At 42.4% G+C, this 17,983-nt stretch overlaps 1 long non-coding RNA gene across 7 annotated transcripts; it reads right to left on the bottom strand.

Moving 5' to 3' along the window:
• Positions 1 to 1,865: 1,865 nt before the first annotated feature.
• Positions 1,866 to 12,013, bottom strand: LOC133903287 (uncharacterized). 7 transcript variants are annotated; one of them, XR_009907204.1, is made up of 10 exons: positions 11,751 to 12,013; positions 11,077 to 11,216; positions 7,492 to 10,970; positions 7,351 to 7,425; positions 7,042 to 7,230; positions 6,829 to 6,956; positions 6,686 to 6,758; positions 6,400 to 6,609; positions 3,135 to 3,566; positions 1,866 to 2,358 (listed from the first exon to the last, which is right to left on the bottom strand). It is a non-coding gene; the product is annotated as an uncharacterized LOC133903287 (long non-coding RNA). The 7 variants fall into 7 exon arrangements; XR_009907206.1 differs by having other exon boundaries at positions 6,829 to 6,950; XR_009907208.1 differs by having other exon boundaries at positions 6,829 to 7,230; positions 7,492 to 7,635; positions 7,718 to 10,970.
• Between the last annotated feature and the right edge of the window lie 5,970 nt (positions 12,014 to 17,983).

The following is a 17,983-nucleotide window of genomic DNA, read 5'->3' as shown; positions in this document are numbered from 1 at the left end:
CGGCGAGGGCGGGAAGCGAGCCGGGCCCACACGGTTCGGTTTGGTGCGTACGGCCGCTTCGTGCAAATGTCAACTGCTGCTGCTGGAGTTTTCCACTAAGCTCCTCTAAAAAAATAAATTTGTTTAAGCGCAAGTACTTTAGCACTGAGAATCAAAAGAGAAATGATCAGCGTGCTGATAAATTTGCAATAATCGTTAAAAACCGAACATACCGAACGTACAGCCCAACTCTACGCTAACCTATCTCTGATCGACGATACAGAGCAATCTTTTGTGCACATTTTCACAAACAAAAAAGTTCTTCAGTGTAGGTGACATCAAGGGATCGGCTACTTTTACAACGGCAAGAAGAAATCTTAATTTTCATATACAGGTTTCTTGTTCAGAATCCACAGTTTCTATATTTAGCCCAGAAAAATTATGGGTAAATTTCCGTGGAAAATACTTGGCAGTTAACTCAGTACGATTCTGCCAGCAAGAACGATACATGGAACAAAACAAACAATATCGCCCATGTTGAACGACCAGACATACATAAATACTAGCTATAAGAATAATCAGGGAAATGAAAGACAAAACGACTAAACTTTTCTAACAAAAGAAAACAATTTTTCGTGTAGAGGCAAAATGTTTTTCTTGTAGAGGAAATTTTTCGTGCAGATGGCGCGCATGGGACGCCAGCTCACATGTCGCCCTGCGCAATGCTTTGCCCCCATCAAGGCCGCCGATGGATGGGGCAACCGAGGAAGGCGTTGCGGTCCCTCACACCTCCCCCATGGTGGCCACTTCACGCAGAAGGTGGGTCATCCCCGACTTCTTGGCTCCACTGCGCCAGCTCAGGTGGCCCCCACATGGGCTCATATCCTCCTCTCCCCGCGCCACCAACACGTGATGTCCGCCACCCCGCCCCCTCGCGCTGCCCGCCGCCGTTGCTACTCCGCCTCACGTCGCCACAATCGTGGCCACCCTGGCGACTAGGGCTTGGAAACCCTATGTGGCCTCGGGCTGCCGCATGGGCTTAGGAAGAGGCGACGCGTGGCGTGGGGTTGGGCGATGAGCTGGAGGAGACGATAGAGGGGGATTCAATGGATAAACAGCCCCAGGGTGTTATCCGCATAAAACACTAGAAATCTAAATTTTCTCTTGTTTGGCTAAAAATATCCGGGACATTAGGAGTCTTTCAAAACAAAATCGGACGCATTTACTATTCATACCTAGTGGATTTGAACAGCGGATTGATTCTAGAACAATGTAGGGGTTTTCTCGAAAGAAAAAGGGTACGCGCAACTAAATCGTGATGGCGCGACCCGGTGGAACGGACGGCTCAGCAAAACCGGCGACGTGCCACAACCATTGGCCCAGCATTAGCGCACTATTGATAATTCTGTAAAATTTGATAAGCAATAACCAAGTTGGGACAAGATCAATACTACTTCAGGGCAGAAATTGACCAACTCAGAAATTGATAGTAGTTAGTTTTTATTACTGTAACACGTGGATAAAAGAGAAGTAAGTGGGGTAAAGATAAAACTGATGGAAAAAAATCTTGTTAATGTGAAAAAGATTCTTAAATAAGAGAAAATAAAAAATAACTCTAAGTATTGTGAGATATGAAAAATTGAAAATAAAATCTTTAAAAAAATATGTTTTAAAAATAAGAGATAGTGGCTGAAGATAAATACAGGATGCTCCAAGGGTGTTCACGTACCTTTATTTTGTGCCAACCTGAGCAATGAGGTTTCTAGCCCCTTGTGGGCGTGTTTCCTTAAAAAAAAAAAAACGGAACCGTGCGCAGGTTGGATCACGTTCCGCTTCCAACCATTGCAGTACGGCAGCAAAATCACGGCACGAGATAGGGCAAAAGGGGTCTAGAAACTTTCTGTGGACACGACCAAGGGCAAAAGCTCACGCAGGCCACCTGACTCAACTCCAATTCGAACCTGACTCAGGAACGGACCAGACCAATACCATGCCGATCTGGGCCTCTCCTTGTGCGCGCAGGAACATAAACAGACTCAACTTTGAGCTACAAATCATGTCTAGCAAATAATATTATGCCGCGGCCATGCAAATACAACTTGCTAATCATTTTAGTTCGACTTGACCAATACATGCATAGAGCCCGAAGATATTCCATTGGTTTCTTGGCCTGATTGTTTTCTTAATTCTTGTGCAAATTAGCTCCAACAAACATTAGATGGCTCGGCATAATGACAGCAGCAGGTAGGTTCGTCTCCCCCTTTTCACCATTGGCATCAAAAGAACCAAACTGCATATAAAAAGTAGCTGCCTTCTTGCAAGAACTTCCAGAAATACTCGACTTATTTGGAGAACTGAAGCTCTTGGCCGTGCATGCTCCTGCATCAATTTGCACACAGCAAACCAGTTACACAACAAAAGGGGGGCATTACATGCAACATCTCTGTGCAATACTATGAAAACTATGTACAAAGGGGGTTGCAGCGGTGATCTATGTAGCGGTGCAAGAAATAGAGGTGCCAGTGTCCAAGGCCATCTAATGGTGGTGAATCGATGGCGGCTAGGCTGGGCTGGTCGGAGATAGAACCCACTAGATGTGGAATGAACCCACTGGATGTGGAGTGGGGACAGGCGGCTGGGTTATGGCCGGCTGCAGACACAAAATGCCAGGATTGTATCTGTTAGGCCTCGTTTGCAAAAGTGCCGCATGTTTCTAATATGAACTAACTACCCACAACGTGCAGACTGTAGTATCATGGTACAAATTGAACCTTGAGAAAAGTGGTCATGGTGTGTGTGCAATGCATTGCATGCAATTAAGCATGTGTGCAAGTGTTCCCCCGGTGCTTTGAGTCGATGGTGCCTTAATGAGGGGGCTCATTTTTGTTTCAGATTGATTTGGGAATGGGTTGTATCGCTGACATGTTTTTCATCAATGCATACTCTTTGTGAAATTGGAAATAGATTAGCAGTATCTGACAACCCAAAATAGCTTGAATGAAATAATCCACCTCTCTTTAAGAGGAAACAATACAATGCCAAAAGTTTCAGAGCAAAGACATTGCTAAAAGCAGCGACAAGCAATCTAGCTAACCATGACATGGGCCTTCCTATAATTAATTGCATAGTAGGGGAACGCGCATCAGTAAAATTACCTGGAGCCTTGCCGAGGTACTTGGAGAAGTCACAGTGCATGTAGTCGTGATCGATATACAACCTTTCAGCAGAAAAAGGCATAGCTTTCTCCAGTTTCTTGTTTCCAATGTCAACAGCAAGCACCCAACCGTTTGGGTCGCGAGCGTCCAGCTGGGACATCATGTAGACAACATCGCCGTGGTATACGTCCAGCATGGGGGCTGTGCAGACAACATTGTTTAGCTTGTTCTCCTTGTAGTTCCAAATCTCAGGAAATAAATAAGGGAAACATGGGCGGCGGGCAAGAGGTCAGCAGAGTTCACAGTGCAGCACTTCATCCCATTTCGGAATCAATAATCCTCTTGGATATGGTGGCCACTCATTGAAACTTTGTGGTGTGGCTATCATTCAATTTCAGATACTCCTTCTCGATGAACCTGATCATACCGTTCCTGCAGGCAGAGGCAGAGTCGGGATTGGACGATAGGAGGGGAAGGCGAAGAGAGACAAATTTGTATTGGTTTTATAAGAACAAAATATAGGTGTTGAGACAAATCCATTTTCCATGATCAACTTAAAATATCTTTATTTTTGTTCAAATATAAATTCACTAACAATAGTAAATATATGATCTTTCAAATAATGGATGATGATAATATACTGATATTGCCTTTGATAGTTCGATATGGGTCTAACATAAAAATTGCTAATAAAATCTCTATAGCTGAAAATAACTAGAGTTCAGATCGATAAAGAGTAGAGCAACGAAACATGAATCATGACTAGTAAGGACAAACGCTTTAAACTTAATAAAGTTTGGTAAGAAAAAAAACACTTTGTTATATGCATTCACAATAACCATGGATAGTAAATTTGTGTTAAAAAAGACATATAATACTTAAACATATATAATAAATAAAATAAGTTTATAGTGAGATTTTATGTTCTGATTGTTGGATTATTAATTTATTTTCTCGAGGAAAACAAATACAATTTTTACATTGTTAATATATGCATAGGGGGGCTAATACATGCATAAGGGGGCTTGGGCACCCCCTTGTCTCCGCCCCTGTCTGCAGGTAACATCCCAAATCGGGCGCAGATCAGGTCTGGCACCATCCAAACCACCCCAAAGTGCACCTGGTTGTTGGGCATCAATGGGGGCAGTTGGATCAGACGCATCTCGGGGTCCTTGCCAAGTACGTCGCACATCAGAATACCCTCATGGAGATCAACCCAGGTCAGCCAGCCTCCTCCGATGGAGAACACCTTGGTGGGTTTATGTTGAACCAACCCACCATAATGCCTCTCCAGGCCAGAAGCCACCTAGGCGACCTTAGTGCTCCACGACTGGGTCTTTGTCGATAAGACTTGGAGATCATAGCTCATCCGGCCACCATCGTCGAATCGCGTTCGGGGACAACAACGATGCAGTGCCAGTCGCCACAGGTTAAGACGCCAACGTGGTCGAAGCAGAGATGAACCGGGTAGGGGCGCGGGAGAAGGTAGAGCGACGGCATCGTACCGGCCCTGTAGACGATGACGTCGGTGAACATCCTTCAGCTACTGCGCCTGGGGAAGAACACGTGTATGAGGAAGAAGGCGCCATCAATGACGGTGACGAAGGGCGGTGCACTCAAGTCGCCCGCCGTCAGGTAAGGACAGTAGATGACGCAGCGGGAGACGCCGGGCGGATCGACGACCACGAAGGACACCTTGATGGGTTTGCAGGTGCTCATCTCGGTTTCAGCGATGGTCTCGTTGTCACAATGGCCGATGTGCGGTACCGTGTCGAGGAGGACCCAGTCAGGAAAGTTGGAGCCTAGAGAGGAGGCAGCGGATGCAGGTTTCGACATGGTGTTGCCCAACCACCCATATTTTTTGTGAACGTCGGATGATCCAGCATGCACAGTCTCCAAACACTGGACCATCCAGTGTGAATTGTCCATTAAGAACTAGCTGTTACAAATCTGAATCCTCCAGGGAAGCCTTAAAAGAATACGTCGAACCATCCGGCATGCATAAGTCTATTTTCCACTTCAATAGAAACCTTCTGGACTATACGCCGGACCATTTGACATGTATAAATCCGTCTTCCTGTGAACACAAAGAATTCCTCTGGATTTTACTCCGGCGACGCCTCTGATATTGCGCCAAACCATCTGGCGTGTTTAACTTGAAATCCTTCTTCTGAAAAATCCTCCGACGTTGCCAACTTCTTTTCGCCGGATCATCCGAAGTGGACAAATGCATCGAGATAAAAGCTCTGACATATACAACACCTTCACTGCCAGACCATCCGGCGTAAAGAGATTTTTCAGGACATATCCAATTCAAACTTCTTTAAGTCATATCTTCTTTTCAACTCATCTATGAGCTTCTCTGAGATAACTAGTGCTAGAATTTCACGTGTGCATCCAACCAAATCTAGACTTAAATAGATCAAGCTACAACTCTTAGCCTATCTTTATAGTACAATCAAAAAACAAAGAAAGAAAGCATATACTACTCTAAGTGCCCTTCATCTCTTTATGACAGTTAGAACTAAAATGTTCTTAATCTTAACGTTCATATCATTTGATAGCTCAACCATTTAATTAAAAGACTAAGATCACCCAACAACATTGTAAACTAATCTTTTAATTACCTTTCAAAACAAACTTATTAGTTAAAATGATATAGTTGTCATTAATCAACGAAACACTTAACACTTGCGTAAGGGCCTAGATGTTGCACATGTTCGCATGCTGGCTAAGTACACAAGTCGATAAAAGTTTGCAAAAACCATCATGTTATCTCTTTTTCTAGTTCTGCACTAGTCTCTTTGTTATCCTTTCGGCTACCTCGAGTAATTACTCGAGGGCCAATGCATTTAATAAATGAGTCTTGTTGAGCTTTCAGGTGCCAACACATGTGAGTCAACCGAGTCTAAGGATAATCCAAACATGCTAATTAATATTACATCTATTTATGCTAACTCTATTTCATCGATAAGGAAATAGTTGCAACGGCATATTAGACTAGCAAAATAATAGCAATATTTACAGGACTTCTCGGATATCAAATCAGGTTCAAACTTTCACAGACGCCAGGAATACATAGAGGGTCTCTTTTCGCCCTCATCATCGGATACGTGGAGATTTAGACTCTCGACGAACAGTTGGACCAGGAGATGACTTTCATTGATCAACTCATGCGCCCTATCCGCCTCAGAAGTGAAACCAACTTCGATGATGGAGGTACTCAGTTCCACATTATGACTCCTCAGAAGGCCAAACAACGTACAGGCGCTGATGGCCACTGCTTCATTGGAACGTTCAATGGCAGTGTCCCTCTCAGCTTTAGCGGCTTGTGCTCAAGCTTCTGAGGCCACCTAGCTGTCCTTGACTTTCTCCAGTTTCTCCAATTTCTTGATGGCGTTGTGATTCTTCTGGAGCTCCTTGCTCGTTGTCTCCGCCATTGCATGTACCCACCTCTCCGCATCGACCTTGAGCGCTACAGACAAAGTACCAGTTATGCCTGGTCGGTATTACAAATCACAGCTCTAGTGAACATAAAGTACGCAGGATACCTGCTATCTCTTGTCGATAAGCCTCCCCATCCGTGATGTTTTTCTAAAGAAGGGGCACAGCTTGATACAAGGCCTAAAAGGACAACGTTAGGGAAATTAGGAGCATACGGAAAAGGCATAAGCATTATGATAGGGCGAGATACCTTGATATGGTCCTTCACCATTGTCCATGGCATGCTCGGGTCAGCATCAGCAGGAGTCACGGACGGCGATGGGCTACCAGTGCCAAGTTAGCCCGTGCTGCTGATGCCTTCGGTGGCTCGACCTGAAGCTGCTTACTTGAGAACTCCATTCTTCAACCGGTTATAACTAACATCAAGAAAAGAATATCGCTCAAGTTGTAAGATGTTTTCTACCTACAAGGAAGCATGCTTCTGCATGAACCACACGTTGGATTTCAATCCTTTCCTTAAGATCTTTTTCATGGTGCCTCGAGTGGAAGCAGTTGTCGAGGGAGCAGCAGCATCAAAGACAACTGGAGACGCAGGCGCCGTGGGCGATGGGACAGTGGTTGAAGGATCAGATGAGGCGAAGGCAGCCATTGCCTGCAAGAAACCCGCTAGTGTGAGGGGGGCAAATCTTAATCATTCTGGACCTATCGAACAAATCTTCAGTAAGAGTGACTAGTGTGACGAGGGTAACTTGATACGAGATACCTTCCTTACCGAGTCATCAGGCGTGTCAGTTACTCAAGGCGGCGATCGAGGGGGAGTTCCAGCTATCTCCGGCAGAGAAGTCACCTGCATGGATCGACCGTCAGACGATATGTACTTGATAACTAAAGCAACCGCTAAATGAGTGATCACCTGACAACTCGAGTTCAATACCAGTCGTCTTTTTCTTCGTGTGCGCTTGGGGTGGCTGATCAGATGGTGAAGACGATTTCCTGGATCAAGGAGACCCTTTGGCCTCCTGATCGGGCGGCGCCTTCCCCTTGGCCCAAGCCTCTTCTGCAACAGTACTGGTTGCAAGGTGAGGGCCTTGCTGATCGCTAGCACCGGAGGAGGTATCATTGTGAACAAGAACCTCAACCTTAGGGATGTTGTCCTCTTGGTCGAATACACAACAAACAATATTGTTCTTCTTAATGGACAATATTCTCACATGTGGACGAGGATTCATAAGAGAGTATAGCTAAACAAAGCAGGGCGATGCTTCTTCATAAAACAGTTTGCTCAATTGAGCAGAAGTGTCCTGCAGAGTTAGGGCTACAAGATGTATTAGATAGAGACAATTCTAATGTTGAAGTTTCAATTTGTCAGTCGATATTACAAAACAGCATCAGATTTTATGATACAGCGCTCTATGTCCACTGTAGGGTCTCAACCAATTCGTCACTCGAGATCATCTACATCCACTGTAGTTGCTTCAACAAGTGAGGTGCTGTAGGAACTCAGGGACACAGTGTCTCAGTTCCAACAAGTGAGGTCTCATCCATAACAACTTATCTCCATTCTATGCATCTTAAGTAGGAGTTCAAAGCCTCAGTTCCTACAAATCAGGTCTGAAATTGATTCTTCAAGTGGACCACCTTTATTGCTCATATCATGTGTTAATATCACCCGTGTGGAAGCCAAAGCCAAACATACAACAATTTCTAAGAGTGGTTACTGAAATAGTTCCATCAATTGCCAAGCTAAGGTTCAATGCATGCATCATCAACTAGTTTGGCTAATATGACAAATTAGATCTCTGTAACCGATTCATCACCACCTTTTGTGGAAGCTCCAAGCTCGAGTGCCTTAGTTTCTTTGAGTCCGGTCAGTGAAACTGGTGAAGTTAATGCCCAATTGCTCAGATATTGCTGCAGTTGAAGAAGCATTAACTAGTGTGTCTGATATGAACTTGAAGGATTTTATAATCAAGAATGATATACTTGTAAGATGGCACAAACTCTTCATTTTATATTTATCACTGGTATTGACGAGCAAATGCAAAAGGTTTCTTTGCAATGCACATAGGCATGTGATTGACATGTTCAGAATTGGACATAGTTGGGGTGGTATGTTTGAAGAGGAGCACCTGATAGTCACAAACAACAATCAATTCTATATTAAACTTGAGACGGATCAAGACCCTACCTTAGAAAACCTGTTGACTGATCTTAAAAGACTAACAAATTTGATAACATCTTATTTTAGAGGTAAGTATATCTTGACTCGTCAAATGAACGCTATCTATATGCATCACTTGTTTGAGATTTGAAAGCCCCCTCCACAAGTGATAAGAACATCAGGTCATGCATTGAAAAAATTCTTGGATTTTATATGCTATCATTTAAAAGCGGGTGGAAGTCTGATAAGACGTTGTGGCACCCGTGACGCTAAGTATGTTGAGATGTGTCTCGAGGGTGCACTTGATAAAACTTTCTGGCCAGGTGATTGGAAGACTGAACTAAATGATATCCATATTCTTGATGACGTTATTTGGTTTGGTTTCACAGAAGAAGACAGACGATTTGGTTCTCGACCTCGCCTCTGCAATAATGCTAGAGATCTGTTTGGTTATTGAAGACAGATTCCTAACATTATTGCGGAGGCGAGATCGAAACCAAGTCGTTTATCTTCTTCCGTGACTCCAAACCAAAAAACGTTATTAAGAATAAGGACACCATATAGTTCAATCATTTAATCACCTGGCCATAAAGTTTTATCAAGTGCACCCTCGAGACACATGTCAACATACTTAGCGTCATGAGTGCTACAACATCTTATCAAACTTACACCCGCCTTTAAAAGATCCGATCGGTTAACTTGATGTCCAAAACTCAAATGATAGTATATAAAATCCAAAAATTTCTTTAATGTATGACCTGATACTTTTATCATTTGCGAAGGAGTCCTGCAAATCTAAAACAGGTGATGCACATAGATAACGTTCATTTGACGAGCCAAGATGTACTTACCGCTGAAGTAAGATGCTATTATATTTACTAGTTTTTTAAGATCAGCCAATAAGTTTTTTATATGGTAGTCTTAATCCGCCTCAAGTGTAATATAGAATTAATTGTTGTTTGTGACCATCAAGTGCTTCTCTTCAAACATATCACCGTAACTATTTTCATTTCTGAACATGTCAATCACATGTCTATATATGCATTACAAAGAATCTTTCTGCATTTGCTTATCAAGATTAGTGTTAAATATAAAATGAAAAGTTTGTGCCATCTTACAAGTGGACAATTCCTGATTACAAAATCCTCCAAATTCCTATCATGCATACTAGTTAATGTTTCTTCAACTGCAGCAACATATAAGCAATTGGATATTGACTTGACAATTGATTGACCAGTTCGACTGACCGGACTCAAAGAAATTGAGGCACTCAAGCTTAGGGCTTCAATAAAAGTTAAATCAAGCACAAAAGGTGGTGGTGAATCAGTTACAGAGATCTGATCTGTCATATCAGTCAAATTGCATCAACTGCACTGGACCTTAGCTTGGCAATTGATGAAACTGTTTTAATGACGAGACTCTAAGAAATTGAGATACGTTTAGCTTTGGCTTCCACTCAGGGGGCATTAACACATGATAGAAGCACTAAAGATGGTTCACTTAAATAATCAATTTCAGAGACCTAATTTGTAGAAAATGAGGCTCTGAACTTCTACTTAAGGTGCATATATTGGAGATAGGCTGTTATGGATGAAACCTCACTTGTTGGAACTGAGGCCCTGTCTCTGAGATCCTACAGCACCTTAGCAAATGAAGTGGATACAGATGATTGCGCTACAGAAACAGACATATTGTAGCTTAGCCTTGAGTGATCAATTGGTTGAGACCTTACAGTGGAAACAGAGATCCCCTGTTTTGTAACATCGACTGACAAACTGAAACTTCAACATTAGAATTGCCTCTACCTAATACATTTTGATACGGTGACGAATGCAGATGGGACGGGTATCAAGGATAAGGTTGTTGCTCCCCCTAAGAAACATATGCATATGGTAGCATGGATCGATCTAGTGGATATTGACCATGAGCCCCATAGATGTTTGGTGCAGGTACCATGTTGGGCGGTACGACTCGATGCATGCCAGCAAAAGCCAAATCTGGAACATACTGACCGTGGGGCCCATAAAAGTCTTGTGCAGGTATCACGTTGAGTAGTGCAACTCCATGCATGACAGGAAAAGGCGAAGACTGCTGTGTAACCCTCCACTGTAGGGTACTAGGGTCCATACCATAAGTATTGAACCGCCGCATGTAGAATCTAGGGTAGAAAGAACTTTGGTCATGCCCACCCCGTTGATTGTGGCCTTCATCCATCACAAACAACTCAATACCTGAGGTGACAAAGACAATAGATATTAGCTTTCACTTGTGGACTGGGTGGGGTGTGTGTCAGTGGGTGTTCAGGGCATTAGAGGGGGTGACTGGGAGGGGTGTTACCTAGACGTTGTCAGCAACAAGTGGCGAGTTAATGCTAGCAGCAACTGTGGAGCAGCAAAGAGAGCGTGGGAATGGGAAGGTGTGAGCCGAGCTTGGAGTGGTGATGCTTTCTTCAGTCCATTTAGGTGGCAATAATCATCCTGCATCACATATATCTCTTATAAACACTTCACACGTATGAATAAATAGAATGAATAAATTTGGATGACATCACGTATTGTGTAGTTGGACAAAGTGTAGACATCTTAAATCTGCTAAAACATTAACGAGAATGGAGGCATATACAACCTTAACATTTTATGATCAGATTAAACATAAAGAATGCCTAATATACATTTGAACATATTCAGAACAATGCACTGGTAATTAAATGAACCACATTTTGCAAAGCAGCATGTACCCGAAAACAAAAAATTGGATATCATCTTGACAAGTTTTTGCCACGATCAACACAACTCCTAGTACGTACCAACCTAGCAGGTAATGCGAAATACAACTCTAATCAAAACAACGTAGGACACTACGAACCATCAGAGCCACAGTGCCACCTTTGCATATTATAAAAGATTTACTCATAAACAACATCCATATGACCAGGTTATAACCTCATACAATGTATCAATCGAAAAATAGAAGCAAAAAAATCTGAGTAAAAGATCGGAGAGCCGCGCTACCTCCGCGGCGTTGGTGTCGAGAAGCCGGCGGCGCTGCATCGGGAAGCCGATCGCGACGGCCTTGGGGACGGCGGCGACGTCGCTGAGGACGAGCGGTGGCGACGGCCTTGGGGACGGCGGCGACGTCGCTGAGGACGAGCGGCGGCGACGGGCTTGGGGACGAGCGGCGACGACTAGGGTTTGTTCGCTCTCACCTCGCAGCGAGTGGGGACTGGAGCGAGTGGGTTCACGGGCCTATGAGAGGCACCGGCAAACAGCAACGAGGAGTCGCGGCCGTGTGGATCTTGGGGGCTGGCGACTGGGCCTGACTGGGCTAGATACGGCCCGACTTATGGCTCGCGGCCTCGCGCTCTCCTTTAGAAAAAAAAGGTTCGCGGAGAATCGCCCAGCCCCGCGCGTGTCTCACCGGCGTTTTTCTCTAGTAACGTAGGATTGAGTTCGGATTAGACTATAGTACATACCGCGTATTTTTTTTCTTTTTTTTCAGCTGAGGAGGCTACAAAGAGTCTTTCGGTGTCAATGTTGGGGATCGAACCCAGTTCTCCGGTTTGAGAGGGAACCTAAGGAACCAATTCAGCTCAGCTTCCTCTCTAAATAATATTTAGATAGTATTGTATGTTCTGTCACATTGAAAATCTCAAACTTTTCAATCTCATCCTAGTGTATGTTTGGACGTGCACGCGTGGGTGTACTCGTGTGTAGGTAGTATGCCTCATATTGTATCCTCTCAAAAAAAAATGGTTCGTGCCGATAACCAAAATTTGTTTTGTTATTGAGTTGGTTAGCGAAACACAATTTGCTACACTAAAAAACACAATTTGCTGGTTAAATTCACAAGTTGGTATGGTTTTTTTTAGAGCCAGTGGTTCATTCATGTAAATTCACCCGCTCGCCGAAGACTTTTGGTAAGGCATTCCCAGCTGTCTGCTGAAGACTTATGGTAACTGTTTGGGCACCGAGGGAGAGGAGCTCGCCGCGAGGGCCAGACTAGCCGCTCACAGCTCGCTCGTTGGCTGCCAGGCTACACGGCCGCTGGCCGTTGCGATCTCCCCGGATACAACATGGCCATGTATACAACAGCGAGACGATTGCACGTGAAATAACAAAGCAAATGATACAACATGGTCATGTATAACTCGCATTATCGTCCTATGCACCAGGATAAATGACGTACGTATAACTCACATTATCGTCGATGTTTCGATATAATGATACAACACGCCCACGTATGGATCAACACAACTCAAATGGGACAGAAGACAGATTTCCACTTTGAACAAAATTTCTTTGCTGGGTGTATGTAGAGTTCTATGATTCTTTGCTGGGAGGACATTCTGTTCTGCTGCTCAGGCGGATACGGCATCGCCACGGTCTCCATACCCTTGCTCGTTTTGCAGGCCTGGCACGCAAAGTTCTTTGGAGGTCTCATGGAGGGGAGCCCAAGCATCTCGCGTTTGGCTTTCTTCTGAGTATCGGATTTGATCACCGTTGCTGTCAGTAAGCTCCCGCAAAGGGAGCACACGTCTGCGATATGGTAATCCGACCAGGAGTGGAGCCTGTCATGCAACAGATAGCCTGTCATCTGAATTCAGAACCATAATTAATGGATATACAGCTGCAAATGCAATTATCAGTTGCTGTCTCGGCACTCCTCGATGTTTTTTTTATTCTGATGCAGAGAACCACTGTTCTATTTATCTGTCAATGCATTCAACTGTTTCACCATGAGAACACAATACCAGAGTACACAAAAACTAAAGTTTTGGGCATAAAAACACAAATAGAATAACTTACAGTTATTTATATCAAAACTTTGTTCTTTGCAGCCTCTTCAAGGATTAAACGCTTAGACTTTCTCAGCCAATCTTGAAGTCTATCCCGCAGATATCAACAACAAAGAGAAATAATTAGGAAAGCAATATGAGAGGTTAAGAAACCAAATTTTGCCCTAAGAATTTTTTGGCTCCGGAATAAAAACCAAAGAAACAGCACCAAGCATGAAATAAATAGGGGAAAAAGGTTGACAGCACTGCAAAAGTGCCACTTTTGTAAAATGGCATTACAGTTTTTAAGGTAGACAATCATGCGCCCCTTCTTCAATCTTCGTTTTCAACCACATGGACTACCAACCCTTTCTTGCCTCTATCCCAAATATTAGGTACTGTGATAAGACAATAAAGTATAAAGTAGACAAGAAGATGCACATTGACAGATCCATGAAAGAAATCAGTTCAGGTGAAGGTTCTACAAGCCTCACCGAGAGGCAGCAGGCTGAAGATGATAGGATCTGTAGCAAAGCTGAGCACACAATGGCTGATTTTGGGATAGCCTTAGCATCTTAAACTCACACACAAGGGGCAGCACCCACTCCAGGCAGTTTCAAAATGGACATCTTGTAACTAACATTCACCAACATCGGCTATTCGCTGGTTCATGGGTAATGTGGAAAAGAAGGTATATGGGACAGAGAAAGGTAAAATGGTCACTCTAAAAAAATGTATTATTTTACAATACAAGGAACTTTTATAGTGGACATTTTTGCAGTGCTATGAAGTTAACGACAACAACAAAGCCTTTTAACCCAAACTAGTTAGGGTAGGCTAGAGGTGAAACCTAACAAGAGCCATCAAAAAAAGAGGATAAAAAGTAAACAATGTCTGCGTGGAGTGCTATGGAGTTGTTTCCCAAAAACAAAAGGAGCATGCATGGCACCAGAGGGTTCAGTAACCTTCAGAAAAATTGTGATCAAGTGCCCAGGCAAGAGAGCCTCCTGGTATTGTAGTGCGTCAGCATTGTCAGGTGAAGCAGTTTGACCTATGAGAGCATAAAGTTTCTGCAGCATATATCTATAGTAGGAAAAGTAACAAGAAACAAATGATTAAAAGTGGTCACAAGGATAAAAACTTCACAAAACAAGACAATTGAACTTTAACTCACATCAAAAGATTAAATTTTTCATGGTTGTATTGCAGATGCACAAAAATATAGTCCCTCAGAACTGCTTCAGCAACCTAAATGATGTAGAATGGCCAAAGTGAAGCATGGTCCAAAATTCAACAGCACGCCAGGGTAAACACAAAGAGAACATTAAATATTACAGTTTCATAATCATCTTTTTCAAATCCCTCCATCACAGATTGGAAGTACTTTCCTGCATTTGGAATATCATTATCAATGTCAGCACATGAAAGTGCTTCAAGCGATTCTAAACGCAGAAGAAATTGAACTCTCAAAGTACCAATATGCACCAAGCACTGAGTGCGAGTGAAAATGGACAGATCCCTGACTTCGTCAAGAATTATGTGTGCCCTTTCACCAATTAGTTGAGTACTGACAAGTCCCTTTCCTCTTCCATATTTATCACTGTAGCAGCATGTCAAGCTTGTAAAGATTTCCTGGTCACTTGTCTCGATAAGGGCCTGCCATTGGCAATTCACAATCAAGTAAACACAATGCTGAAGCAACATTAACAATACTGTGAATCTGGACTAAAAATTACTCCATCTAGTCAAAAATACTTTATGTTTTAGACATGACATGGTCTCCAATGTGTACCTTTGATCATTATTTTCTACTAGAATATATTTAGAAAATTCAATAAATTTGTGAGATTATGAAAGTATTTTCCAAGACAAATCTACACATATGATTTTTCATGTTTCCACATTACATATTTTAAAAATTATTAATAGTCAAAGTTTCAAAAGTTTGACTGAATCTTATCCAAAACGTCAAGTATTTGTGACTGGAGGAAGTATAAGATAGAAGCATGACCATTTGCAAACCATGTGACAAGTCAAACCCTACTCCAGAAAATGCATGATACGTATTTCAACGGAAAGATCCTAAGCCTTCCCGAAGATGGAAATAGAGATAAAAATGTACTAAGCTACAGAAATAATTTGTATTAAACAAGCAGATTGATAACCTTAGAAGACAGAACAAAATAAGTTAATGGATTTAAGATTTACTAGCAAACTCAGCTTAACATCTACAAAAGGAATGCATCAAAGGACTCAAGATCCTCTTTATAGACGCTTTCAACATTACGCAATGCACACCAAGGGTAGGATTTTAGCAGGGTGCATCTAATAATGAAAGTAGACAATGCTATGTAGCTTTTATCCGTACAGAACATGTCATTGCACACACACTGCCAACGAATGTTAATGGATCATATTGCTGGTTAGAAATGGTAAGCATGCTTAAGGAAATGGCAATAGATTCTACCTTGAGGACAATCCCAACAGGAAGGAGAAATTCTCTGCCCCCCAACCTATATTCAACACAATTCAAAAAATCAAGTTGAGAAAAAAATTACTATTTTTTCACTCACTATATACCAGTACAGAACTTACCAAAACCCTTTTGGAGGTAATACAACTTTATTGTCACACTGGACTGGTCATCTTGGACGCATCTGTTTAAGAAAAGCAAGATATAGTACGGCAATGCACACAACAGCAACTCTGATGCTATACCTAGTAGGCAACAAACATAACAGGAACTTTCATGCTTTACAGAGGGTCCTACTATTGTACAAGGTTGTGGTATACAATACTCTCAACTTTCAAGAGATTGACAAACAGTTAAAGTTTCAGACCAGAGGTCCCTTTTAAAAAAAACGGAACAGTTAGGAAGAACAAGATTTAAAAAAAGAGAGAAATATAGAAGAAAAAGAAACTCAACCACGGGGAGAGAAATATAGAAGAAAAAGGCAAGGACTTTCAGACATTAATAACAAGATACTGTCGATTGCTTTGTCCCTATAGTGCATTAGTATTAATGGCATTAGTGTACATGAGCATGCTCAAAAAACATTAGGTGATAAAGGATCTGGCATATAATTAAATATGGTCAATGTCCAGACGTTTCTTCCATTATATCAAGTTATATATGCAGTATCTTGTAATGCAATGGGTCTCTCATTGTCTTTTACAAGTACTAATAGTTTGTCCACCAGCACTGCCTTAACTAAAATATATTTCAAAATTAAAGAGAAAAGTTGATTTGACAGATTATATTTTCTTAGATACACATTCAACATTCAACAATAACAACAACAACAAAGCATTTATCCCAAGTAATTTGGGGTAGGCTAGAGATAAAACCTACAAGATCCAACTAAAAAGATGATAAGAAAATAATAATGATACGAACTAGCGAATGCTCGGTTGGTAAGCTCAAGGGGAGTGAACCAACGAGTCGGGGATTCGATGCCCAACTCTCGCAACTTTGCCGGCTGTGCTTCAAGGTGGAGCCAGTCTTCATATGGCCTCTAATAAAAGCCGGGGCAATAGCAAAAATTAAAGGTCCTTTAACAAAAAAATAATAGAGGCCTCCCTGGTTTTTTACCTCCCTAGTTTTTTATTTTTTGCAAGGATGTCACTCGAATGACAGTTTTAATGGTATTTTTGTAATTTTTTAGTGACAAGCTATGTTGCTTCTCTAGGCCTGCATATAGTCACCTACTCCACCCAGATGTGCACTCCTCTCCACCAAAAGAATGACCTGCTCGTTTCTTCCTTGCTCTCTCTAGCAGAACACATCTTCTTTAGCTCCTAGAAATTAAAAGGTATGTATGTGCATGCATGTGTTCATAGAGATTGTTGTTACCTCGAATGACATCCCTAATTCTCCTCTGTGTTTTCGATGGAATTGCAGCAATGAACAACGAAAATGATGCAGGCGAGGGGGGATCAGTTCCAAGGAAGATAGCTTCTGATGAGAACAGCTTGTGGAAGTACATGGATAAAGGAGCAGCTACATCAAGGGGTGGAGGTAACAAAAGGATAAGATGCAAGCTGTGCAATGGAACTTTTATTGGCACTTACACTCGTGTTAAGGCACATCTCTTGCATATTCCTAGAGTAGGTGAGGAGTGCACATCTGGGTGGAGTAGGTGACTATATGCAGGCCTAGAGAAGCAACTAGTGTCAAAAGGTCCATGCTGGCCCTCACTCATATAGACTTAAGAAAATATCGGGGGTGGGGGTAATTTGGTACTTTGGTATTTCGGCACCAGGGGTTTTCCCTCCATTTCGTGGTTTTGGCTCCAAACCAAAGGATGCACCAGGATTATTTTTCTTTTCTATGTTCCTATGTTAATTTATACTACTATACTACTCATAATTTATAAGACCATAATAAGTGTTATGATACATACTATATAAAAGTGACATTCGATATCGGTCAACATCATTGGCGTACCAACTCATTGGAGTTTATTCGAT

Source organism: Phragmites australis, chromosome 21 (genome assembly GCF_958298935.1).
Source record: "Phragmites australis chromosome 21, lpPhrAust1.1, whole genome shotgun sequence".
Classification (NCBI taxonomy): domain Eukaryota; kingdom Viridiplantae; phylum Streptophyta; class Magnoliopsida; order Poales; family Poaceae; genus Phragmites; species Phragmites australis.
This window is presented reverse-complemented; position numbering and strand designations above follow the sequence as displayed.